General features: G+C 52.5%; 1 long non-coding RNA gene across 1 annotated transcript in view; it reads right to left on the bottom strand.

Moving 5' to 3' along the window:
- Positions 1-706: 706 nt before the first annotated feature.
- LOC141580161 (uncharacterized) overlaps positions 707-26,740 on the bottom strand; it is a 35,290-nt gene continuing 9,256 nt past the window's right edge. Inside the window, exon 3 of the long non-coding RNA XR_012512254.1 lies at positions 707-974. This is a non-coding gene — a long non-coding RNA (uncharacterized LOC141580161). The remainder of the gene's footprint in view (positions 975-26,740) is intronic.

Genomic DNA, 26,740 nt, shown 5'->3' with positions numbered 1-26,740 from the left:
GGGCATGTGGGGATCCCCGACCCTCCCTCTCTCCCCAGTGGCCCTTCTGGTTCTCTTGCTACCAAAAGTGACATCTCATGATTTACACAGCTTTCCCATGGGTCTCATGATGGGTAATTTTATGTGTCAACTTGACTGGGCCACAGGGCGCCCAGATATTTGGCTAGGCTTGGTTCTGGGTATTTCTATGAAGGCGTTTCAGATGAGATTAGCATTTGAATCAATGGATTCAGAAAAGCAGATGGCCTCCTCAATGTGGGTGGGCCTTGTCCAGTCCATTTGGGCCTGAATAGAACAAAGACTGGGCAACAGAGAACTCACTCTGCCTGACTGCGCGAGCTGGGACATCTCCTGCCTTCAGAGGGGCAGGTATGCCCTCAGCGCTCCTGGTTCTCTGCCTTCGGGCTTGGACTGAACCATACCACCAGGCTTCCTGGGTCCCCAGCGTGCAGACAACAGAATATGGACCTTCTTGGCCCCTGAAATATGTGAACCAATTCCTTATAATAAACCACATACACACACGCGCGCACACACACACACACACACACACACACACACACAATTGCTTCTGTGTCTGAAGAACCCTGAAAAACACAGGTATGTGTTACGGAAGCACTCTGTGAGGTGTTCATAGGCTCACCTGCGCCATTGCTGGCTGAGTCCACGGCTCTGATATGGGGTCCCACCCTCCTGAGTCCCCTGCCACTTGGGGCATCGGCCATGCCTCTGCCTTCTGCCCATAATCTTCACTTTCCAGCCAGCTCCTTGTCTTACTTCTGCTAATGGCCCTACTGTCTTCTTAGGTGGAAACCATGGCATTCTCGGAACCTCGGAAAGGATCCCATCCATTATGGCTGTCTGAGACTCTCGGCTGGACCTTCTCCAGAAAATGGCCAGGGAAACAGTTCCTACCTGCCACATCCAGTGGAATCACAGGTCACTGCCGGCAGGACTGCCGGTTGGCATCAGACCTAGAAAGGGGAGGATGCGAACTAAGCCATTAAACCTGTCCTTGCCATGCTCACGAAAAATCACCACAACACGTGTGCAGCAAGCACCTCCTGTGCTCAGGTCATGCATTTGCTGACTCTCTGGCTAATATTGTTCTTTTGTACAGAGAAGTTAGTTTTGGCTTCCAGCAGCTTCGTGGGACACAACCACAAGAATGTGAGATATGTGGCCATTAGGATTCTCACCTCTGGGACGAGAAGGATGTACATTCACTAGTTGCACAAATGTAGTCAAGTAATTTAAACTCTTAGAACCGCACATGTCCTTGTCTATAAATTGAGAATAATAGTAGAGCAGTCGTGAGGCTGAGGCTTAAGTACTTCATGTAGAATGTGATCGCTGTTCGGCACATAGCAAGTGCTCAGTGCACATCAACTATTATTACTATCACCGTCACATCTACAAAGAACTCGAGCTACTAACGAAAATTCAGTCAAGATTGTCCCCATCGTGAGTACTGGTCTCTATTATCAAACTCTACTTGAGTTCACCTATTCATAAGGTTGAACCCGTCACTAGGGTTCCATTGTGGGTTTGGAGGATGGGGTTCACCTGCATACTGTGGGCAGAGCCGTGAGTGCGTTTTAGATTTGTAGTGTAGCTTTCTAAAATGTAAGGGCCGGAGGTAGCCTGAGCCCTGATCATCTAAAATGTAAGGGCAGGAGGTAGCCTGAGCCCTGATCATCTAAAAGGTAAGGGCGGGAGGTAGCCTGAGCCCTGATCATCTCCATGTGAAAGGCAGGCGCTGAGGTCCGCAGACCGGATGCGGGAGAGGGAGCCACGTTTCCTTCAGGCTTCATGGCTCAGTAAGAGCCACCAGCAGCGCTGCCCAAGCTGTGTTCTGAGGAGCTGGGATCCGGGGCTGACACCCAATGCTGCCGTGTGGGCTAGTGTGGGTTAGCACTAGTTAGTGCTGATTAGTGCGAGTTAGTGCTTGTTAGTGCTGGTTAGTGTGGTTAGTGCTGTTTAGTGCAGGTTAGTGTGGGTTAGTGTTGGTTAGTGTGGGTTAGTGCTGTTTAGTGTGGGTTAGTATTGGTTAGTGTGGGTGGTTAGTGTGGGTTAGTGCTGGTTAGTGCTGGTTACTGAGTTAGTGTTGGTTAGTGCTGGTTAGTGCAGGTTAGCGTGGGTTAGTGTCGGTTAGTGTGGGTTAGTGCTGTTTAGTGCAAGTTAGTACTGGTTAGTGTGGGTGGTTAGTGTGGGTTAGTGCTGGTTACCATGGGTTAGTGCTGGTTAGTTTGAGTGCTGGTTAGCACTGGTTAGTGCTGGTTACTGCTGGTTAGTGCAGTTTAGTGCTGCTTAGTGCTGCTTAGTGCAGTTTAGTGCTGCTTAGTGCGGGTTAGTGCTGCTTAGTGCAGGTTTGTACTGGTTACTGTGGGTTAGTGCTTGTTAGTGGTGGTTACTGTTGGTTAGTGTGAGTTAGTGCTGGTTAGTGTGGGTTAGTGCTGGTTAGTGTGGGTTAGTACTGGTTACTGTGGGTGGTTAGTGTGGGTTAGTGCTGGTTAGTGCTGGTTACTGTGGGTTAGTGTGGGTTAGTGCTGGTTAGTGCTGATTAGTGTGTTAATGCTGGTTAGTGCTGGTTAGTGTGGGTTAGTGCTGCTTAGTGTGGGTTAGTACTGGTTAGTGTGGGTGGTTAGAGCTGTTTAGTGCTGGTTACTGTGGGATAGTGTTGGTTAGTGCAGGTTAGTGCTGGTTAGTGTAGGTTGGTGAGTGCTGGTTACTCTGGGTTAGTGCTGGTTAGTGCTGGTTAGTTCTGGTTACTGCAGGTTAATGCTGGTTAGTGAGAGTTAGTGCTGATTAGTGCAAATTGCTACTGGTTAGTGCTGGTTAGTGTGGGGTTAGTGTGGGTTGGTTAGTGCTGGTTAGTTTGGTTAGTGCAGATTAGTGCTGGTTAGTGAGGGTTAGTGCTGGTTAGTGTGGGTTAGTGCGGTTTAGTGCGGGGTAGTGCTGGTTAGTGCTGGTTAGCACTGTTGGCAAACTGCCACCAGCCCAGTCCCTGCGCACCCCCTTACCCAGTAGCTGGTGGCTGTCCCACTCCCCCATCCACATCCCAGCAGCTTTGGGGTGCAGCCTGCCTGAGGCCAGAGTTCACTGGAGCAGCCTGTGCCACGCAAACCCTGAAGCACTTCGTATATGCCCCTCTGGGAACCCTCAGAGGAGATGATCTGAGGGAGTGCCGTGATGCCCCTGGAGCTCCACAACCATCCTCACCTGAACATGAAACTCTTATTTTGAGGGAACATGTCGTAACACTCCCAAAACAAGTGCGGAGAATGCTGTGTGAAATAAATCTCTGGGGTTCCTGTTGGGAGAAGGAAAACAGAAAAGAGGAAGGCCCAGGAAGTGAGCAGGATGTGTGCGTGAAGGCGTCGGAGGCGGCTGGGTTCCAGGTGAGGTGAGTGTGGCCCCTAAGGGGGCAGCAGCAGGCTGCAGGACTTCTCAGGGCTTTTCCTGCACCAGGATGCGGGAAAGACCAGCATGGGAACATGTTCTCAAAATGAGCATGCTCTTCTGTGGGGCCTCTTCAGGCTCATTCACTGTGTTTTTTATCTCTGCATGTTGCCTGTGTTTTGTGTATGTGCGGTTTGGTTTGTGCATGTGCGGTTCTGTGATGTCCTGGGCAGACACTCAGTTTGGGCACTGTCCAGTGCCCCTTGGCAGAAGGCCCCCCTGCCCTACACACCCTCGACCTTGAAGTAACCTTGGCATTTGGAAACGGATGTCACACTGGATGCTCTTCCACACTGGTGACCATCCACAGCCCTGCATGGTGCTAAAGGGTGGGCTTCGTCCCCGCTCCCTGTGAGCCTGTGACAGCATCAGCCCAACCACCTGCCAGCGAGCCCTGGCCCCCCTCCCCCAGAGCAGCCCCAGGCATTCCAACCCATCACAGAACACCTTCCAAACTGTCCCTGCACTGTGGCCTCCTCCTCCCCACTCCACCCTTCTGTGCCCCAGCAGAGCCCTGTGGAACTGAATGGCTGGAGAACACATGGCTGTCAGACCTCAGAAAGACGCTGAAACCCAGGTCCCCATGCCGGCTCTGGCAGAGGGAGGCGAGGGAGCAGGAGGAATGGTACCCAGACTCAAGCTCATGTCCCAGCGTGGCTTTCCACGGCCAAGTGACCTTGCACTGCTGACTTCATCATTGTAAGCCTCAGTTTCCTCATCTGTAAAATGGAGCCACGGATTCTGAAGCCAGGAGTCCTGTGCAATGACGTCTTCAGGCAGTGACCCCAGGAGACTGGTCATAGGGTGGGAGAGGCAGAACAGGGAAGTAGAGAGGGCCCAGCAGGGGCCACTGCCGAGGGCACCTCCAGCCACGGGGAGTCCTGGGGGAAACTACCCAGAGTCACCCTCAGCAGAAGCAAAGGTGATGGGCAGCCACAGCCAGCACTGGCCATGCAGGGCCCTGTGGGTGGAGGCAGAAAGCGGCCGGTCAGGCCTGCCCAGCTCCCGTGTCCGATGGTGCCTGGCTCCGGTGGCCTGAGAGGAGGTATCCCGGGAGCTGCCCAGGTGCTGGGGAAGTTCACGGAAGGGTAGGGTGCAGAGAGCAGCGGGAAGGCAAGGGGTCAATCTTCGGAAGCACGGCTGTCCCCCACCCCTGGGACCAGCCCACCTGTTGCCAGGGCCGTGACAGGGCCCAGGAAACTGCCCGCTTCTGGCTGAGGGCCAGCACACAGGATGCCCCGGCCCTGGGAACCCCGTTCCCCTCCAGGACGCCCTCATTCATCGCCGAATGGCTTCACCTACATCAGCAGCGTCGGGCATGAAGTGGGCCTGGGCTTAACAACTCGATAAAACCACTTTAATTCTGCCAGTTGTCTGGCCTGCCCCCTTGTTTGCCCACATGTCCATTACGGGAGCTGATGAAGATGAGACTTAAGCTGACCGGCCTTAAACAAGACCTCCAGCCAAGGTTTGGCCTTCCGGGGCAGGAGGCCTGAGGCCTGTACCAGTCCCGTGGGGGCCGCAGCTGCCAATTCCCTGTGCGCTCCTCCACTGCCAACACAGTCCCGGCTCCGTCTCTCCTGAGCCCCACTCAGGGGAAACCTGAAGAATGCCTCTCACCCTCAGCTTGGCTGTGGGGCAGCTCGAGGACAGGCTGGTCACCATGCACACTCTAGGGAGGTTTCAGGGGAGGCACCGTGACACGGGGTGTCTGAGGCTGCCCACCTCAATCACCACGCCTGGTCTGCAGGCGGACAGTGTATGTGGAGGCGGCCTCTGGACTCAGGGCCAGGAGTCACAGTCAATGGTTCTGGCTGGTCTGGCTATTTCAGCCGCCTTTGGGGTCCATTCCGGCCCCTGTCTGGGATGGTGAGATCCCACCAAGTATGTGAAATTGACCAAAAACACAATACCATGATTAGCAGACCTTGACAGTGCCCCTAACCAAGTGAGGCTGCGGACGAGGGGCCGGGGGCACAGGAGGGAACAGGTGCTCCAGGGTCCCCACCGCACCCCTGGGCGGGAGAAGAGGGTCAGCATGTGGAAGCACAGACGCCTGATGAATCAGAGCAAATGAATCTCTTCTTCAACACGGCTCCTTCAGAACCACTCCTGACTCCACACCGAGCCTATCCACCCAGCTCACACTCGGGCCCCCTCTGGCCTGTCCCGCACAGCTGCAGCACAGCACGTGCAGCACCGTTACAGGGGGGTCAGCTCGTGGCCCCGGGCCTGCAGACTGCGTCCACCCTTCTGCTGCAGGACCTCGCCCTACAAATTCCACCCCCACCAGCCCTACTTCCCAGGAAATTTCTGTTGTCTGAAGCTACCAAGCTGCAAACCTGGGAAAGGAGTGGGGCTTGGATAAGAATCTCCTGGGCAGTCACCGTAAACTACAGCTCCCGAGGCCCCGCCGGAAACCCTGATTTAGTAGCCGCAGGCTTCAGGTGACCTTGATGAGCACCGCTCTGTGGAATGAAGCGTTCCGGCACGGAGCTGGGCAAAGATCATCCTGTTTGTCTATGGGCTTGAGACCCTTATCCCTACCTGTCAGCCCACACTTCTCTCTCGATTCTGACCACTGGTCACCTCTGGTTACAACCCAAGCCCCCGCCACCCCGTAGCCCAGAGCCATAAACGCCCCAGACTCCTCTGAGATGGTCCTGAACATCCGTGTGTCCCTGCTTCTCCGTCTGTCTGTGTATTTACGATGCCTGCTTGCACCATATCACACCTAACCAGTAGGTGCCTCTGTGCCCAAAATGAAAAATTAATTAAGTTCAAGGCTTCAGGTTATGTAAAACAAATTAGGTCTCTGCTTCACCAATTTAAGTCCCCAAACCTTGCCACTAAGTTTACTTAGACTGTGATATCTTTGAGTCAAATAATACGAACCTTAAAAAGCAGAAACCATGTGTATAGAGCGATGATACCAACTCATCAACTTTAGGAACTAGGTCAAAAAGAAGGTTTCCACCCCACGTGTGGGAGAACTCTGGCCCTTGAATTATTCATGCCAGTGTGCGCTCCGCGGCTTTAAACCAGACAATTGAGTGTTGGCTTGGAAGGTCATTAACACCCAGGAAAAATGCAAATGGTTTTTTCTCCTTGTTAATTGTCATAGCCTGAGAATCACCCCACATGAAAATGAAATGAAAGCAGGTTCCATCCCAGGTGGGGGAGACAGGGGCTCCCGCTACTGACAGGCTCGTCTTGGATGTCGGCCGGAGAATGTCCCCACGGGCAGCTGCTTCTCCGTGGAGACCCCGGCTTGCTGGGTGAGGAATCAAATTGAGGTGCTATTTAAAGCGACGTCTAATAAGTGACTGATTGGGAGTCTCTTTCTTGGAGAGGGTAGAATTGGGGTCAAAGCTCAATTAGCCTAGAAATCATCCCCCTGCCTGACCACTGGTAAGAGCGGTCCTGGGCAGAATCCACATCAGAGGGGACTGATCCAAGCCCTGCATTTTGGAAGCCCATGAAGGTAGTGAGATTTGCCCAAAGCTATGCAAACACTTAATGACAGAGTTGAAACCAGAATCCCTTCTCATCCCCAGCCCAGTGCACCTCTCTCCGTACCTCCCGTCCCAGGGGAGCGCAGATTTGAAGGTTCATGCAAAGCCGCGCTCCCTGTCAGTAAGTGTAGCTGGAGGAGAGCAGGCTTCTACCCTGCCTTCCAATCCGGAGAAGGCTCCAAATAGAAAACACAGTGTCGTTCTCTGAGTCCCTTTGGGGCGGGATGGAGGGGTCGTGGGTGCTCCGGGCCTGCCAAGTAGCTTGGCGAGGTGCTGGTCTCCAGCTGAGAGCCCCCCATTTCCACCCCAGCTGCGGCTTCGGCACAGCCAGGGGTCAAAGTGTTGCTCACTGGCCCTGCCAGGCTCCAGGCGCTGCAGCCATGGGCATCGTCGGGAAGGCCCTTCCTCTCCTGTGTCTTGCAGTCCCAAAAAACACAGGTAGTGGGTAAAGAAAACAGGGCCGTGCTCACTGATGTTGGGTGGGGGGTGAGCGAAGGCCTCAAATCGCTGGTTCTAGTTTTGCTAACCAGCTCATTCTGTCTGGAATAGAGGTGATCAAATCTTAGTGTCTGTAAAAATTACCCAAGAGGCTTATTAAAAATGCAGACTCCTGAGTCACAGCCTGGACTCCGACGTGGAGCTGTGCCTTCCGCAAGCTCTCGATGAGACTCGGATTCTGCTTTTAAACAGCTCCCCTGGTGACTCTGGCCGTGTGGGAAGCCGCCGTCTAGGGCAGGTTGAGCCTGATGTTGAACGATGCCAAGGGAGCTGTCGGCCTCAAGCCACAAACCCGCTGCAGTGCTGGCTGGGGCATTCCAGAACCTTCCTTCAGGATCCCCGCAGGCCTGCTGTGCCAGCTGGAACAATGGCCCCCAAGGATGTCCTCGTCCCCCTCCCACTCCCCTGTGACTATGTCACCTCACATGGCAAAAAGGACTTTGCAGACATCACCCAGCCGGGAAAGTTACCCTGGGTCATCCACATGGGCCACCATGATCTCCAGGGCCTCTGTCGGAGGAAAGCAGGGGTCGAGGTCAGAGAAGGAGGTGCGATGCCACAGCAGAGGCCAGTGCTCCGGCTCTGAACACTGGGCGGGCCACAGATAGGGGCATAGGTGGCCTCTGATGCTGGAAGGGGCAGGAACTGGAGGCTCCCCTGGAGTCCCCAGAAGAAACAGTCCTGCTGATGCCTTGATTTTGGCCAGTGGGACCTATGCTGGGCTTCTGACCTACGGAACCTGGAAGGGTGATGTGTGTGGTTTCGAGTACTGGCTTTTTGTGGTGATTTTTTTTTACAGCCATTTTTTCCAGCAGCCGCAGGAATCTCGAACACCTCCCAGTGAGCACATTCACAGCGGCCCCCTTCCTCCCGCTGCTGACTGGGCCTCACTGGGCTTCACGCTACCTCTGAGGAGCTTCCTGGCTTCGCTCCACTTCCCCAATAACCAAGAGAAAGCTTGGGGTGTCAGCTTGCACTGTGGAGCCTGGGATGCGGCTGCTGCTGGTCCTGTCACCCTGCGGGACGAAAGCCTCAGGGACATGCACTCCTTGGTCCACTCAGAGCTCCGCCCAGGAGCAGCACGCGACAGGGACCAGCTTGGAGGTCAGGCTGTCTCCCTTGTCTTAATGAATCAATCCCCAGGCAAAATCGAAGTTCTTCTTGGACAAGAAGTTAAAACCTGTAAGACAGCCTTCCCCCCGGCAGCTCCCCGGCCAGCCTTCCAAGACCGCATCTGTGTGGCTGCTGTTACAGCGTGGGAACCAGGGCTCCAGCATGGGGTGGGGACACTAATGTCAGGCCTGCTGAGCGGCAGTCCCAGTTACAGCGGCAGCGCCAGGGCTGAGCATCTGTCTCTGCCAGCCACAGTCCCCACGGCCTAATCCCATACAACGGGCCAGGTTCTTAGGTAAAGTCAGGGCCAACCTTGACTCCAAATCCTGCCTTTCGGATCACGTATCCCCGCACCTGTCACAGGACCGTGCACCCACAGGGTGAAGATATTTATGGAATGAGCTGTGTGTGAGGGGCTCACTGACTCCCCCCACTCTCTGGGGGCTGGCTGTGGCACCTCCATCGTCCGTTCCTTCACATCCCCATACACTGAGGGACTTTGCCACGGCATGGCTCCTCAGAGTTGCGGTGTTTCCTGCACTTGAGGGGGGCCCGGTCACCCTGGCTGGCCCAGTAGACACGGGAGGAGAGAAGAGCTAGTAGCTGAACCCCAGTGGCTGCAGGGAATTCCGCACTCCCTGGCAGGCACCTCCCTCCACGGGAGCAGAAACCAGTATGACACCAGAAGAAGACCCGGTCCTTGTCTGTAGGATAAAACACTGAGGCCCAGGGAGGAGAGGCGGCTCAGGCATAGCCCCACGCCTTTTCTCATATTCCTCCCCGATCATCCTCCCTCCTGCTGCAGCCTGTGGGGTCTGGGAGCTAAGGTGCCAGGCCAGGCTACAGATTCTCGGCTTGGTCCTGCTTTGAGAAGCACACAGGAAATGCCTGCGTGGGGCCACCATGAATAAGACAAGGCCCTTTCCTGGTAGGACTCACAGACCAGGACAACCAGAGGAGGAAACAGAAGGGGACGGGGTGAGGGGGCCCAGGCGGCTTGCATTGGTGGAGACTGCTCACAAGGGCTTTGTGGAGAGGGAGACATCGCACCACGTGTTGTTCTGAGCATTAGGGAATCTCCTTGGAGGGACAGAAGGCACGGGACTGTGTTCCCGGCCAGCCCCAGCACCTGCGGGCACTCCGTGTGGGTCCATGCACCATCCTTGGAGATTCATTGTGGGAGAAGCTCATGGAAGCTGGATCACCTGGAAATACAGCAGGGTCTCCAAGATTAAGCACTGAGAACAGCTGGCAAGAAATGAGACGCGGTGGGATAAGCCACCCCTTATGAGTGACATCAGTGCCAGGGTAAAGCCTTCAAGCCAAAGGAAGCTGGAACAGTGTCCCCAGTGTTCACAGAGTTGGGTGGAGGTGGGGGGATCCAGAGAGGAGGAAGGCAGGGAAGGGGATCTTCTAAATCTGTGCATGAACCCAGACAAAGCCGTGCACCTCCAAGCTGCACAGGGATAGCAGCAGAGCAAGGGTTTGAGAATGGGGGGAAGACTGAAACACCCACCCAAGTGTCTGATCAACCCCAGAGTGATAGGTGTGAGACACACTCAACGCAGCATAACAAACACTTTGAGAACTGAGCTAACATCCTAACCCACTGCATGTGGCTCAGATTGGCCCCTCGGTGGGCAGGCACAGCTGAGACAAAGTGGCAGAGCGATGGCTTTGAAAAATGAACACGGAAGCAAGATGGAACTTACAGCCTCAACTGTGTGCACTGATTGATCGCCAGACAAGGGAGAGAAATCTACATTCTCCAGAGGTTCATCATAGGATCTGGAGTTTGCACAGCATGACATTCACAATGTCTACAATACAATTTAAAATTACTAGACTTACAAAGAATCAAAAGCATAGAGCCAATTTCCAAAGGGAGCTGGCAAGGATGCCCTAGAACAAGTGCCAGTGATGGGAATGTGGAACTCACAGGCACAGGAGTCCAGGCCCAAGGGCCTCTGCAGAGCAGCCTCCAACCTTTGGGCCTTTGGGCAAATTCTAAAGAAGAGCCATCTTCAAGAGAATATTTTTACATGGATGTATCAGTGCATGACATGAACTTTCTGCTCCTGAAGGGCTCTGCAGAGCCCCGTGGGCAGCATTCTTGGTTTATGCCCGGATACCCTGACTCTTGCCTGCCCACCGACCCCAGCCTCCAGGCACGTGCAACGTCAGCAGGTTAGCTGAGGGTCAGGTCGGAGTGTGAGATGGAGCCCCTGGGGGGGACACCAGGCAATGAAGACAAGTGTCTTTTGAGAAATCCCAGAGGGCCAGGGGAGTGGAGGCGTCCATGCATGTGCATGGGCTCTGCCATGTGTGCTTGTGTGAGTTTGTGCAGGTTGCAGGTTTCCTCTGCATATATTTCTAGTTTAAAATATCTTGGTATTTTAAATACCAAGGTGCTTAATTTAGGGAAACTCTACCTTAAACATGATCTCGTCCTATACGAGAAGTAGGTTTATCTTTGCACTAATTGAAGCATTCTCATCTATCCCCTATCCAGATTAAGTAAATAATAGTGACTGTAGCTGTGGCACATGCCTGTAGTCCCAGCTACTCAGGAGGCTGAGGCGGGAGGATAGCTCAAGCCCAGGAGGTTGAAGCTGCAGTGAGCTAAGACTGCAGCACTGCACTCCAGCCAGGCAACAGAGCAAGACTCTGGAATACCACTATCACTGACGGTGATGATCATGGTAACTGTGACACAGGTCCTCCCGTGTTCAAGGGCAGCATAGATTCTGTAAATCCATAGATTCTGCCCCTCTGTCTCCCTCACCAACCTCCCCAAACCCCATCCTGGCTCTCAGAAAATCAGTATTGACTTAGAGAGCTATATTTTCTCCAAGGTCTTGGAGGGGCTGTCGGGAGGCAGGAATCAAGGACCCGCAGCAGCCAGGTTAGACCTACTCGTCCCAGGCCAAATGCAGAGAAATCATTCAGAGGCATTCAGGATGTACTCAAACGGTGTTCCCGAGGAAGCTGTTTACATGGTCGACGCAGGCCCAGCTGCCACATCACGCAAGACAGCTCCACGCAGGTTAGCTGCTCAGCACCGTCCATGTTTCTCCAGACTGTGTTTTCCCTGCCCTTCCACCAGCTTGTCTGGCCCCGTTTCAAGACCCTTGTCCTCTCCTGCTTGCTGCCTTCTGAACATCCTCAAGGCTGTCAGGGTTCCACCCCGTCCCCCCCACCGAGCCGAGAGGCTCGGAGCACGAGCAGCTTGCTGTTCAGGTGTAGTCTGAGCAGTGAGCATGAAAACATCACCTCCATGGTCCACACACTGATTTCCTTATTGTCTCTGCTCCTCTCTGAATTCCACCAACTTCCTGCCCACCTGGGCTACCTCTGTACCCTTCCTTGTGTCCCAGCCTCTCCCATGGCACTGGATGCCCCAGGGTCATGCTAAGCTCCAGTCTGGCCTGGATCTGAACAAGGACTGCCTGGGACCTTGGTAGACCTCCCACCATTGGTCAGGGACAGGATGAAAATGGAGAAACGGGCCGAGAAAGAAGATCACAGAGGACCCGCCTGGCCACCTCGTTCTTTGACATCCTCTTCCCCAATAATAGCTGTTCGTCTATTCCACTTGGCTACCTGCTCCCACAGCCACTCTGTAAAGCAGCCACCTCTGAAACCTCAGCTCCACTCCCGCTCCCTCCTAGGCTCAAAGCTGTGGCCAGGCAACCCCCTCCCTTACCCCTGGGAGGCTCCAGTCCATTCACCTGCTCCCTTGGGGTCCCCCACACACAGAGTCTCCCACCATCCCTGGAATCACTGTCTTGCAAACGTTCCCTGGCTAGCTTCTCTCCTCCATCATTATCCTCGGACAAACTCCTGCTCCTGCTCCCTGTCTGTGCCCCTTCTCGCTGCTTCGGCCGCTCCACCATCCTCTGTCACCAGGATTCACGGCCAGCCCCTCCTTCCACTCCTCTCTACCTGTGTTCAGTACAGCAGCCGAAATGATCTTCTTCCTCTAAGCAGATCCGCTCCCTTGGATACATCCTCCAGGTGCGTCTGTCAACCATTCTGGACTTCAAGCTCTACCCCAGGGATTGCAGGGCTCCCCTTCCCTGCTCCCAGAACACCTCCCATCGGACCTCCTGGCACACCGTCCCCGTCAGTCCACCCGACTCCCTTCGGCCCTTTTATTTCCCAAAACAGCCCCGGCTGGTTCCCTCCGAGCCCTCTGTATCTGCCGTTCTCTGGCCTGGAATGAAGCCTTTCAGGTTCCTCCAGGTCCCAGTGCTTCCCATCCTCTGGGCCATCACCAAATGTCTCCTCCTCAGGGAGAGTTTTTCTGACCACCCAACCTACAGGGCCCCCGCCCAGCACTCTTGACCTTGCTACTCTGCCACGTTTGCATTTTTTTTAAAGCTTTTGGCCGCATGAAGCTGTCTTGTCAATGTGTTTGTCTGTTTGATTGATGGCTGGACTGTGGGGGCTTAAAAAAGCCCAGCTCCCTGGTGCGATCCCAGAGCCCACACCCCAACCCTGTGCTGGCCTCCTTCTGATCAGAGGAGAACTCTTGATTCACTGAGGGGCTGCCTGGGGGATTTCTGTCCCTAGCAGGTGGACACAGTTCCTAAAGATGCAGGGAAGTGAGTCCCAAAATTGGGGCTTGGCCCAGGAGGGTTCTTGGCTTCACACAGGTAAGAATTCAAGGACCAGCCAGTGGTGTTAGACAGCAGCTTGCACAGCTGAGGCAGGGGTGCTGCCCCTTGGAGAGCAGGGCTGCGACATGGTGGTGCACCCAGAGCCGCAGCTCAGAGACACGGCTGCGCTCACATTTATACCCACTTGTCATTACACACAAATTGAGGGGCAATTTATGCAGACATTTCTAGGAAAAGGTTGTAACTTCCAGGTTATTGGGTTATTGCCACAGAAAGGGGTGGTAACTTCCAGGTGTTGCCATGGCAGTGGTAAACTGGCATCGCACACTGGTGGGTGTGGCTTACAGAAAGCTGCTTCTGCCCTCTCCCTCTTAGCTAGTCCTCAGTGTGGTCCAGTGTTTGAGCCTCACCTCTGGAGCTGAGTCCAGCTTCCTGCCTCACCAACAGAGGCTCCTCAGAGCACACACGCGTCCTCCACAGCGCTAAAGCTTCCATGGATTCTCAAAAGGTGGGAAACCATTTCAGAAGGGGAGCATCTAGCTGTGGGCTGTGCTCCAAGGAAAGTAGGACCGGAAATGACTCCAGGGGTCCGAGAAGTCCAGCCTCAAACGAAGAAAAGACAGGGCACAGTAGCAGGTGAGCTTCAGACCCAGGGTCCGGAGGTGAGGGCAGCAGGCTCCAGGGGACTTCTGGCACTGTCGCTTCCAAGGAGCCCAGAGCCAGCGCTGGCTGCCCACCTGCCTGCACCTTTTCAGGTTAAGTAACTGCTCCAGGCAAACAGGAGACATATCCCCACATCCCAGGGCTGGGTGGGGACACCTGAAGCCAGGTGAGGAAGGCTGGAGACAAGAGAAGGGTGAGAAAGAGGCTAACAAGTTGCTAGGTCAGCTGTGACAGCCACATCCACAGTGGCTAGGATTCCTGCAGGAAGTGCCGTCTGGGAATCACTTATCTTTGAGGTGGGGTTGGGGGCGGTTCCCATCTATTCCCCAGATACATTACTGGGTGTAAGCCTGAGACTTGCATATGGTATGGAAAACACAACGAAAGGTCCACGATTAAAGAGGCAGGCCTCAGTTTCCCCATTGGGATCATTGCAAGTGGCATTCCAGGCCCTCCCTCAGGGCCATCCTCCCTCCCCAGTCATCAGATTGGCTTTGCCCCCACCCACGGCCCCAGGCTTCCTTTCTCTGCCTCCCATGGGGAATCCAGGCTTCAGGAAGGGCTGACATTCCTGTAATGCCCCAGAGGACTGACAGGCGAGCAGAGGAGTCTAAGGTTTGCTAATTAAATGCTTCCTTTTTTTAAAAAAATTGTAATTTAGGTTCTGGGTACGTGTGCAGATCATGCAGGACTGTTGCATAGGTACATACATGGCAAGGTGGTTTGCTGCCTTCATCGCCCCCATCACCTATATCTGGTATTTCTCCCCTCACTACCCCTCCCCACTCTCCCCAACCCCACTGTCCCTCCCCTAGCCTCCTGCTACTGACTGCAGTGTGTGATGCTCCCCTCCCTGTGTCCATGTGTTCTCATTGTTCAACACCCGCCTATGAGTGAGAACATGCGGCATTGGGTTTTCTGCTCTTGTGTCAGTTTGCTGAGAATGATGGTTTCCAGGTTCATCCATGTCCCTATGAAGGACATAAACTCATCGTTTTTTATGGCTGTGTAGTATGGTGTATATGTGCCACATTTACCCTGTCCAGTCTATCGATGATGGACATTTGGGTTGGTTCCAGGTCTTTGCTATTGTAAACAGTGCCACAATGAACATACGTGTGCATGAGTCTTTATAATAGAACAACTTATAATCCTTTGGGTATATACCCAGGAATGGGATTGCTGGGTCAAATTGTACTTCTATTTCTAGGTCGTTGAGGAATCACCACACTGTCTTTCACAATGGTTGAACTAATTTACACTCCCACCAACAGTGTAAAAGTCTGAGTTAAAGGAACATGTTCTCTCCCAATGCAGAGAAATTAAAAACCTTGGGAAAAGATTAGATGAAATGCTTCCTTTTTTATTCCTCTCGCCTCCGAGCTAAACGTTGGTCTTTTCTACGCAGGTGCCTGTGTCTGTCTTTGACAAAGGAAAACCAGGAGAAGTCGGGTTTATGCAGCACAGGGGCAGAGAGTTGGAGAGAGGAAGGCTGAGCCACTCCGAGTTATGCCCCCGACTCCCAGGGTAGTCCTGCCAGGGCCTTTCCCAGCTCAGGACTTCTCTGTCTCCCTAGGAAAGAAGGACAGCCCCTGCCAGTCAAGGGCAGCGCTGGAGGGTTTTCCAAGCTCCCTAAATTCACAAGCCCTGGGCTCCCTCCTCTTCAAGATCAGCCTGATTAGCCGTCAGTCCTCTGGGCTAAGCCATTAACTTCTCCTGTGAGGCTGGGACCGAGGCATGGGGGAGGTGAGTTTATCAAGCGATCTGATCTTGGCTGAGATTCATTTCTTAGATCAGATGAGGAAGGGTGGCCTGAGCCACAGGACACGTGAGCCAGATAAGGAGACAGTGGGGGTGGGGTGAGGGTGCTGCGGTGGCGCCCCGGGAGGGCCAGGCACTGGAGGGGCAAGAAATGGCCCCAGATATGGACTCGACACCTTCCCATTTCGTCTTGAGCAGCCTGACCAGCCGTGGCCACAGGACAGGCTCGCCAGGAGATAAAAGAGAATGTGCTGTCCTGTCTCTGTCCTCCAGGCCAAAGCCGGGACTTTTTTTCCCATCACACACCCACAGTCACTTAGAAGGAACTGGCAGTTTGTTTGTGGAAAACACAATTAAAAGAAAACAAAAACAGAAACAGAAAACTCCACCCAGGCCCTGTGATCTCGCCCAGAGTAGGGGGAGGAGGAGGGGTCAGGTCAGGTCACTCCCTGGCGAGTGGCCTTATGCAGGGAGTCCCTTGGGTGGCCCCACCCAGGCTCTCCAGCTGTGGGAGTCCAGGGGACCCAGCACCATTTGTCCACTGCAGCCAGCCCCAGGAGTCAAGGGGTGATGAGGGATGGTGCCCAGAACTTGGCATGTCCCCATCACGGGCACCGTCAAGTTTCTGTAAATAAACCTCCCCTGATGTTAAAAAACAATTCAGAGCGCCTCGCTGCCAATGTAAACCCCAAGAAAAGCCAATCCCCTTAGATGGGTGGAGGACAGCAAGTCTTGTTCCTCCTGGACCCTCCTCCGAAGCTCAGGCTACAAATGCTCGTAACAAACACTGACTCTGCCACATGCCCGCCTGACCCCTGGGCCTGCAGCGGGCACCATGGGTTCTTCTCCAGTCCACGTGACCTGGCAGGAGCAGCAGCGTTGTCTGATGGACGCTGTTCCTGGTCACGAAGGACCACTCAGTTCACGTGAAACTTCGGCTCCAAGTGGCCGCCCCTCCTGGAAGACCCCAGCTCTCCAAAGACCCCCACCTGGGGCATGGATTGCTCTAGGACAGAGGACACCTCTGCGAGAAATCAGCCACAGATGCCTCCCTCGATCTCTGCTCTCACCTCTCTCCCCAAAGCAAACCCTTCCAGGGCCTGCAGGCACAAAGATTCTCAGCCAGTGGCGGCAGCTGCAGCCTGCTCCGGGAGGGCCGCAGCAATGGGACCCAGCAGTAAGCAGTGGCCACGTCAGGTGACCTGCTCCTCAGGTGAGCTTGGTTCCGTGGAGAAGCCGGGGTGTCACATTTGAACTTTCTAACCCACAGGGAGCCTGGGCTCACTTCCTTCCACCCCTGCTGAGTCCTTGTTCTGATCCCTCCCCACACAGGGCCAGCGCCGCCCAGCCCTGTGTTGTCCCTGCCCACAGTGCCCTGACTTGACTACGGCAGGTGCATTCGAAGGAAGTGGCCAGTTTGCAGGGAACTCCACCAACCTTCTAACGCCCAACACCAGGCGTTTCCGGACCTTCCTGGGGTCCCATCATCTGGGGAATCTGTTAAAATGAAGGCTTCCAGGTCTCATGCTCAGGGAGTCAGGCCCAGTAGGTCTGGGGGAGGGCCTGGGAACCTGCACTTTAATGCCCTACTTTATATCTGATTTGGGCCTAAACGATGAGTTTTCTGTGTTGACTTGGCAGGACCCCGGTACCCAGAGGTTCATCCAACACTCGTCTAAGGCGTTGCTGGGACGGTACATTGCAGATGTGACTCCATCCACACTCGGCTGACTTTAAGCAACAGAGATTGCGTCTGTGCTCTGGTGGCCTCGTCCAATCAGCCAAAGGCCTGAGAACAGAAACTGAGGCTTCCCAGAGAGAAGGAAAGTCAGCCTTGAGGCGGCCGCTCCGCTCCCCACGCTGGCCTGCTGCAGGCCTTTTGGGTTCACCAGCCCTATAATGGCAAGAGCCAGGCCTTTCAAATACATCTCTCCACATGCCTGCCTAGAGCCCCAGCTGATAAGCACCCCTTGGGGCTGTCGTGAGGCTGAGTGAATGGCTCTGTGTAGACAGTGCCAAGCAGGGCCCAGCCCACCGTGATCCCCCGCAGATGTGCCCGGTGGTTACTGCTGGGTACAGCAGACGAGCAGTGGCGAGTCATGCTCCCTGCCCTGGGAGGCTGCGCCCTCAGCTGCCATGCTCGCCAGGAACCACCAGGCGTCTGCAGGGCCCCTGCAAATGCCCAGGATGGCCGTCTCCCTCCAGAGGTGCCCAGCGATGTTGAGTCCTGAGGGGTAGGTAAGTGAACAAGGAAAGCTGGGGCAGTGAGGAGACTCAGGAGACAGCCACGCCAGGCCAGGCTCACGGGGGCACACAGCACGCCCCCCTCCTTGCCCCGGCCCCCACCTGGGCATCCCCTGCACTCCCAGCCTCACCCTCCCGAGACTACTCTCCACCACCTCCCACGGGCCCTGCCCTCCATCCTCCTGGCCCTGCCCTGGTCCTGAATATAGCAGGAGCTGCTGCTGTCCCAGAGAACTGTGCTCCTGGCTGGCCGCTCTTGGTGTCTCAGGGGACTGAGCCTCAGGCCACCGGCTACACCCCAGCCTCTGTTCTCCCTCCCTCAGCCTTCTTCCCCGCTGACCTCGCTTGTCTTCAAGTGCAGCTGCTGACCTGGTGCCCTGAGCGTCTCCCTTCCCTCCCTCCCTCCTCCATGTGGCTCTTTGGGAGGGGAGGAGGCTGTCCTGCTCTCACCTTCTTACCCGATAGGGTTAGTTCCATGTCCCCACTCAAATTTCATCGACTTGTGATCCCCACGCGTCAGGGGAGGCGCCGGTGGGGGGTGACCGGATCATGGGGGTGGATTTCCACCGTGCTGTGCTTGTGATCACGAGTGAGTTCTCATTTGATCAGTGTCTGGGCCAGGCTTCCCCCTCTCTGTGTCTCTCCTGCCACCATGTACGACATGGCTTGCTTCCCCTTCATCTTCCTCCGTGATTGTAAGTGTCCTGAGGCCTCCCCAGCCGAGCAGAACTGTGAGTCGATTAAAGCTCTTTCCTTTGTAAACTACCCAGTCCCAGGTAGTTACTTATAGCCGTATAAAAATGGACTAATACATTACTCCACCTCCTTCTTTCTGGTGTCCACTGCCTCACCCAGTAGCACCGGGACTTCTGCAACGCTGACCCTGCTCCTTCCCACTCCCCAGGCCCCTCCTCGGTCGTCTTCCCAAGCTCCCCTCCCTCCATCCAGTGCATCAGTGGGGAAGTCCCTTTCCACCCGCAACTCCTGCTGCACGTGGGAGGGGACGGGGCAGGACCCAAGCAGAAGACCCAGCCCCATGAGGCCCCTTCCTGCGCAGGAGGTGTGGCTGATAAAGCACATGAACACCTGTGCGCTGATGCTCTTAAAAACCAATACACAGCGTCAATTGTAATAGACAAATAAGTCAGCGATTGCTAATAAAAATAATACATAAAAATTAATTTGTAACAAAATACCACATGCTTCCACATGTAAATGCACCAGATGATGTAATCACCAGAAAAAAGGGGCAGCTGGGCTTTCCCAGCCCCTCAGTCCCCAGTGTGCTGTTGGTGGAGGTGGGGTTGTCCAAAAAGAGAGAGAGCTTTTGGTGAGGTTCTACGAAAGCCCGATACAGTCATTCCACAATTCTCCATTGCTTGCATTCCTAGGCTAGTTCGAAACCACACAAACGGTGCTTAGTAACTGTGACACACAGACTCTGGTTCCCAGCTCAGCCTCCTTCATCCAGAGTCCAGTGGGACATTCATCGAGACACGGACAAGCCTCACTGCATGGCTCTCCCACACATGCCTGAGAAGGAGCACCTACCTGCTCAATGCCAGCAGCATGCCTCCCATCAGTGTGGCAGTCGAAGGTCCCTGCAGAATGTGAAGATGCTCCCTGAGTTCAACCGCTGGGCTCATAACCTGGGCTCAGATCCATGTCCTACCATTTCCTCGCCCTGTGAACTGGACACGTTACATGACCTACTGTTTCTCAGCCTCGTTAGCTGAGACACAGACACACAAATAGTCCATCTCCCGTGGGCTGTGGAAGGAGTACGTGAGTATGGAGCGCTGTCCATGAGGGGTTTGGGACTGTGTCTGGCCCATGGTGCCTGCTCTACCATCAGTAAGTGTTAGAAGTTATCGTCACCATCACCACACTTGCCCTGTTATTGTTCTTATTCAGGGTCCCCATCTCACCACTGACTACTCAGCCAGGACGCCTCCCTCCACCCTCCCAGGGCTCACCACCATGCCCTCTCCCCAACCTCCCTGCCGGCTGCGGCCCCTCCCCTGGGTCCCATGCCTCTCTGCACGCCCCTCCTCTCCTTCTCAGTTGCCTACAGGTCTTCTTTCCACTACAATGGGATGTTCTCCATCTGCACTGCCCAGGGCCGTACTCTCTGGCCACAGAACGTGGCTCATGAGAATGAGGAGCTGATCTGGCCATTTTACTTGGTTTAATAAGTTAAAATATAAACCGTTGCATGGAGCTAGTAGCAGTGATACCGAACAGGGCAGCTCTAGAAACTGATCTTTCCTCCTCGCTCCTTACCTCTCTGTCATTGGAAACTTTTGGTGGCTTTCTTCTGCCTTTAGGAGAAATAGCAATACAAACAGTGAAGCAGGTTGGGCATGGTGGCTCACACCTGTAATCCCAGCACTTTGGGAGGCCAAGGTGGGCGGATCACCCGAGTCCAGGAGTTTGAGACTAGTCTGGCCAATATGGTGAAACCCAGTCTCCACTAAAAATACAAAAAAAAAAAAAAAAATTATCCTGGTGTGGTGGTGGGCACCTGTAATCCCAGCAACTTGGGAGGCTGAGGCAGGAGAAGTGTGTGAACCTGGGTGTCAGTGAACGGAGATACCGCTATTGCACTTCAGCCTGGGTGACAAGACTGAGACTCCATCTCAAAAATAACGAAAAAGGAAGCTTCCTTTAACACTACCGTGTGCCAGGCATTGAGGACGTGCCTTCCCCACACACACGCTTCCCTCCGCTGCAGCCCTGTGAGGGGAGTGCTATGTGCTATGCTCTCTCAATTCACAGGTGATGAAACAGGAATAGACAGTTTCGGGAATGTGCCACAAAAAGGCCAGGGTTCTTAGCAGGACTCACATGCCTGCTGGAATTCAGACACTGCCTACCTCCCTGCTAGGGGCCGGCCAAAGAGATAAATTGAAGTCCTGATCCCCAATACCTGCGAATGTGACCTTATTTAGAAATAGGGTCTTTGCAGATGTCACCAAGGTACGATGAGCTTATTAGGGTGGGCTCCAATCCGATGCAACTCGTGACCTCGTTAAAAGACACAGACACTCAGAGGAGGCCACCCAGTGATGACGGGGCGGAGGCCCCTCCCAGGGGAGGGACCCCGGCTGACAGGGGGGGTAGGGAAGTGTGCAGTACTCTGTTAAGGCAACGTTCACTCCCTGAAGCCACCCACCGTACCCCCACCTCACAAACGAGGCAGCCAAACCCTATGCTGACTCCTGACAGCAAATCTGAGCGCCTGGTTTCCTGCAAAATTCTTCTTCCTCTCGTTCCCTTCCCTGACGAGGTCAGATCTGTTCTAGACTAGCACATCCAACAGAAAGGAAATGTGAGTCGAAATGCAGTTGCGAGCTTTTTAGCAGCCACACAAACAGCAGAGGCAGGTGCAATTAATTTAAGTAATATTTTAGTTGACCTGATTTATCCAAATTATTATTATTTCAAAAGTAATCAATATACAAATTAACAAGACATTTTACATCCTTTTTGGGGGGGAGGGTGCTGTCTTCCAAACCCAGCATGCCTTGACACCTCGAGCAGACCTCAATGTGGGTGTTACATTTCCATGGCAAATACTTGACCTGCATCTAGCGTTTATCAACCTGCAGATGCAGAGTAGATTCACACACCCAAGTTACCTCAGACACCTTTGGGGGTTCCCAGGAGCTGAGTTGAAATCCATTTGTAAATTTACATTTACATTAATTAACATTAAAAATTCTACTCTTCAGCCACCCTGGGCCTATCTTAAGTGGTCAGCACATCTGTGGCTGGGGCCATGCAGTCCTCAACCCCTCCCAAGTGACACTGTCCTTACCTGCTGCCCCCCTTTCCCCTCCCATTCCCAACAGGACAAGCTGAACTCCGGGCGCTGAGTCACGCCACACCTGCTGCACGGCTCTGCCTTGGCCCTTACTATGCAGGGGCAAGGCTGGAATCCCAGTCTCTCTCCCACCGGGATGGATGGCCCTGGGGACAGGGACTGTTCACGGAGCTTCAGAAGCACAGATGAGGGTGCAATGAACTCTGCTGGGGTGGGGCAAACCGCTGGGCTGCAGGGGTCTGGAGCTGGGCTGGAGGTCTGGGGACTCCTCAGGCAGGCTCTGGGTCCGGGCAGTGTTTCAGGTGGAAGGAGCGTGGTTTTCAAAAGTCTGGAAGCTGGTATTACCTCATACTGATAAGGATGGCTTCTATCAAAAAAAAAGAAAAAAAATACAACAACGAGAAAATAACAAAGTGTTTGCCAGAACATGGAGAAATCAGGCCTCTTGTGTGCTGTTCGTGGAAACATAAAATGGGGCAGCTGCTGTGAAAAACAGTATGGCATTTCCTCGAAAAATTACAAACGGAACTACCATACATCCAGCAAATCCACTTCCGGGTACACACACAATCATTACAAGCAGGGTCTTGGCCAGGCGCAGTGGTTCACACCTGTAATCCCAGCACTTTGGGAGGCCGAGGCAGGTGGATCACCGGAGATCAGGAGTTTGAGACCAACCTGGCCAACATGGTGAAAACTTGTCTCTAACAAAAATACAAAAATTAGCCAGGCATGGTGGCACACGCCTGTAATCCCAGCTACTCGGGAGGCTGAGACAGGGATTGCTTAAACCCAGGAAGCAAGGGTTGCAGGGAGCCAAGATCGAGCCACTGCACTCCAGCCTGAGTGACAGAGCAAGACTCTGTCTAATAAAGTAAAAATTTTAAAGCCCGGATATGGTGGCTCACACCTGTAATTTCAGCACTTTGGGCGGCTGAGGTGGGCCAATCACAAGGTCATGGGTTTGAGACTAGCCTGGCCAATATGGCAAAACCCCGTCCCTACTGAAAAAAAAAAAAAATTAGTTGGGCATGGTGGCACATGCCTGTAGACCCAGCTACTGGGGAGGCTGAGGTCGAAGAATCGCTAGAATCCAGGAGGCAGAGATTACAGTGAGCTGAGATCGCACCACTGCACTGTAGCCTGGGCAACAGGGCGAGACTCCATCTCAAAAAAAAAACCAAACCAGGGTGTCACAGAGAGATTAGCACCACATCTGTGTTCATAGCAGCACTATTCACAGTAGCTGTGAGAAGTGGAAGCAACCCACGTGTTCACAGAGGGATGGATGGGCACAGAATGTGTGGCGTGCGTGTGTTGCGTGTATGCACACAGTGGAATAGTAGTCAGCTTTAAAAAGCAAGGAAACTCCAACACAGGCTACAACTCGGATGCACGCTGAGCACGTTACGCTGAGTGAAACAAGCCAGACACAAAAAGACAAATACTGTAATACAAGATGCCACTCACACAAGGCTCCTCGAACCGTCAGATTAGTAGAAGCAGAAAGCCAAAGGTGGTGGTTAGGGCCTGGAGATGGGGGAGGGGGTGAGGGGATGGGGGCATGGGAAGTTGCTATTTATTGGGGAACAGAGTTTCAGTTTTGTAAGATGAAAAACTTCTGGAGATGGAAGGTGGCCGTGACAACCTTGTGAATGCGCTAATGCCACTGACCTGTACGCTTAAAACGGCTAAGGTGGTCACTTTTACGTCATATGTACTTTACCACCATTTTTTAAAGAAAAGTCACCTCATTTCGTAATGCAAGGAATCAAATCTTAGACTGCACGCACAACAATTTTCACTGTGAAATGTCTTCTCTCGCCATATTGTGAAGAAGATTTACGCTTCTTAACAGTTTGAAATGAAAGACTGTTTTCTAAATAATATTCGACCTCCAGATATCAAATTTGTAGAGAGACAAAATTTCTGTTTCAATCTTAGATATAACCGTTTTCAATGTAGTACAAGCCCTGGTAGAACTTGAATTATCATGAGTGATACCGGAATAAAGGAGGTCCAGAAGTGGGAAAGCTCCTTGGGAGTGCAGGGATCTGAGTGGGCCTTCAGGAATGAGGAAGGGGTGCCTCGTGGCTACAAGACCGTCAGTAGAAAGAATGAATAAGATACTATTTGATGGCACAACAGGGTGACAGAGTCAATAATAATTTCATTGTACATTTAAAAATAACTAAAAGGGTATAGTGGGGTTGTCTGTAGCACAAAGGATAAATGCTTGAAGGAATGGACTTTTATCTTCCATGATGTGATTATTGCACATTGTGTTCCAGTATCAAAACATTTCATACCCTATAAATATATACGCCTACTATGTACCCATAAATATTAAAAATTAAATTCAAAAAGAAGTGCATCCCAGGGAGGTCAGGTAAGCTGCGAGGACGGATAGCTGCTGTAGCCCTGGACAGACAAGCCCCGGGTCCAGAATTATTGGAGGAATTCCGGAGGAATATCAGAGGACCACACAGAGCAGCCCCGCATGGCCGCAGTTCAGAGTGTGTGGAGGACACAAGGCTGGAGAGGGGGACGGAAACCCAGGGCCCGTTGGCAAAGGCTTTGGATGCCCTGGTGTTAGGAGGGCCAGGTGGTCAAGGTCAATGCAGGGTGGATGGATGACAGAGTGGAATTTCAACAGGCCCTGGGCACTCCGTTCCCAGCTCCTTCACCCAGCAGGAGACCTTGGCCGTCTGTTCCCCGAGGTATCCTTCTGGAGTGCAGGTCAGGAGACAGGCCCACAACCCCTGGTCTATAACTCCAAAATCCAAATGCTTTCCAATGGAAGGGCATTTTCCTACCTCCTTGGAGGGCAGAGCCTAACTCAACAGGCAGAGGCCTCTTGTGGCTGTTACCTGCTGGTGCAGCTTTTCCTCTTCACCGCAGAACTATGACTGTTAGACAGGACGCTGCTCACACTCCACGGGGTTAGGTAGCACGTGGTATGTACACTGCCTGACCTCTCCAAAATCAAAGAAATTCTGGAACGTGTCCAAGAGCTTTGGATGAGAAGCTGTGCATGTCTAGTACCTACCATATGTGATTGTAGGAAAAGTCATTCATTCATTGATGAAATCTCATTTAATACAGATCCTGGGGGTCCCTCAGACCACGTCCAAACTTTCTTTAGTTACACTGTGAGTCATTATGTAGCTTTGTTGCATGTAGACGTCAGCACTGATGTGCAAAAAGAAACCACACACACAGTGAACCTAACTGCACTTGGATGAAGGCAGTTATCGGCGACTGGTAGTGGACATTGTGTTCTTCAGCCACACACGCACCGGTTTTTTCTTTTCTTTTCTTTTCTTTTTTTTTTTTTTTTTTTTTTACAAATGTCAGCTTCACTTAAGAATGTTCTTGAAGAAGCAGTAAAAAGAATTCATTTTATTAAACCTCAGCTCTGGAGCACATTTCTTTTCTATATTCTGGGTGAAGAAATGGGCGCTGTCCTACAGAAGAACAGCAGCTGTGGATGAAAAGGACTGGCAGGTGCAGCCGTGAGCTGACAGAGCCCTCTTTTTCATGGAGCTCCATTTCACACGCAACACCATCCAACAGACAAATCACAGCTATTCAGACCTAGGTTTTTGGCAGGCACCCTCTCAAAAATAAATGAAATGAGCCTGTCATGTTGAGGAAAGTAGTATTTGTTGCTAATGGTAAAATATATTTTCAAGTGAAAATTAAAATTCTTGAAAACTTGTATCCAACACCGTGATCCAGACAAACTCCCAAATTTAAAGAGTTTGCAAATGAGATTAGTGGTGATATTGACAAATGTGATTTTTGTGATATTGTTTGAGAAAATAGTTTGACATTTGGAAGACCTGCATAACTCGGTGAATCAATATTTTCCAAATGACCAATATATGGTGGTATAAAATATTTTGTAAGCTGAGGCAGGTGGGCCACTTGAGATCAGGAGTTTGAAACTAGGCTGGACAACATGGTGAAACTCCATCTCTACTAAAAATACAAAAAATTAGCCGGGTGTGGTGCTGCACACCTGTAATGTCAGCTACTTGGGAGGATGAGGTAGGAGAATTGCTTGAACTTGGGAGGTGGAGTTATCAGTGAGCAGAGGTCACACCACTGCACTCCAGCCTGGGTGACAGAGACTAGAAAGTAAGAAAGAAAGAAAAGAGAAAAAAGAAGAAAGAGAGAAAGAAAGAGAGGAAGGAAGGAAAGAAAAAGAAAGACAGATTTTGTGGGCAAAGGAGCCATTCAAAGTGCAAGCTAGATCAATGGATTTTAATGTAATGGAGTACGAAATGTTCATTGACATGGTTTCAGATGCCACATTACAACCAATCAACCTTCAAGAACCCACCATTTGTTGAATTTTGGGATAATATCAAGGAAGAATCTCCACAATTATCTGCCAAGGCTAAGAAAATACTCCTACGTATCTGTGAAAGATTGCATTTTCTTCATATATTTGAACCAAAATAATGGACTGCAGAAGCAAAAGTGAGAATCCAACTATCTGCTATTAAGCCAGAGGAGTGCAAAAATGCAAACCACTCTTCAGACTTTTTTGTTTGTGGGAATGTAATAAATGTTCATTAAAATATGTTAAGTAAACATGAAGTGAGTTTTTATTGTCATTGTAAATGAATCAATCAATATATTTAAACATTTCCATTTCAATTTCTAATACTGTACAAATTACAGATAGATGTCTAAATCTGTTGTTACATACAAAAACTCTTTGTCGGGGGGGCTCAGTAATTTCTGAGGCTAAAGCAGTCCCACGACCAAAAAGTCTGAGAGCACTGGCTTGTTGTTACTGTGTGACGGCCCCTCTTCCAGAACTGGGGCTACAGCCAGAAAGAAGACAAAGCCCTGCCCTCTGGAAGGTCAGGTTCTAGAGGTGAGACTGGCAATAAACGCACTGACACCTTTACAACTGCAAGTAGCCGTAAGTGCTGTGGGGAACACAACTGGATTAGGGAGTCATTTTAGATCCTGGGCCCTTCTCTGGGGGACAGTCTGTGCCCAAAAATGTGGAGAAAGAA

Source organism: Saimiri boliviensis, chromosome 10 (genome assembly GCF_048565385.1).
Source record: "Saimiri boliviensis isolate mSaiBol1 chromosome 10, mSaiBol1.pri, whole genome shotgun sequence".
Taxonomy (NCBI): Eukaryota; Metazoa; Chordata; class Mammalia; order Primates; family Cebidae; genus Saimiri; species Saimiri boliviensis.
Note: the sequence above shows the minus strand (reverse complement) of the source record. Positions and strands in the feature narration are given on the sequence as shown.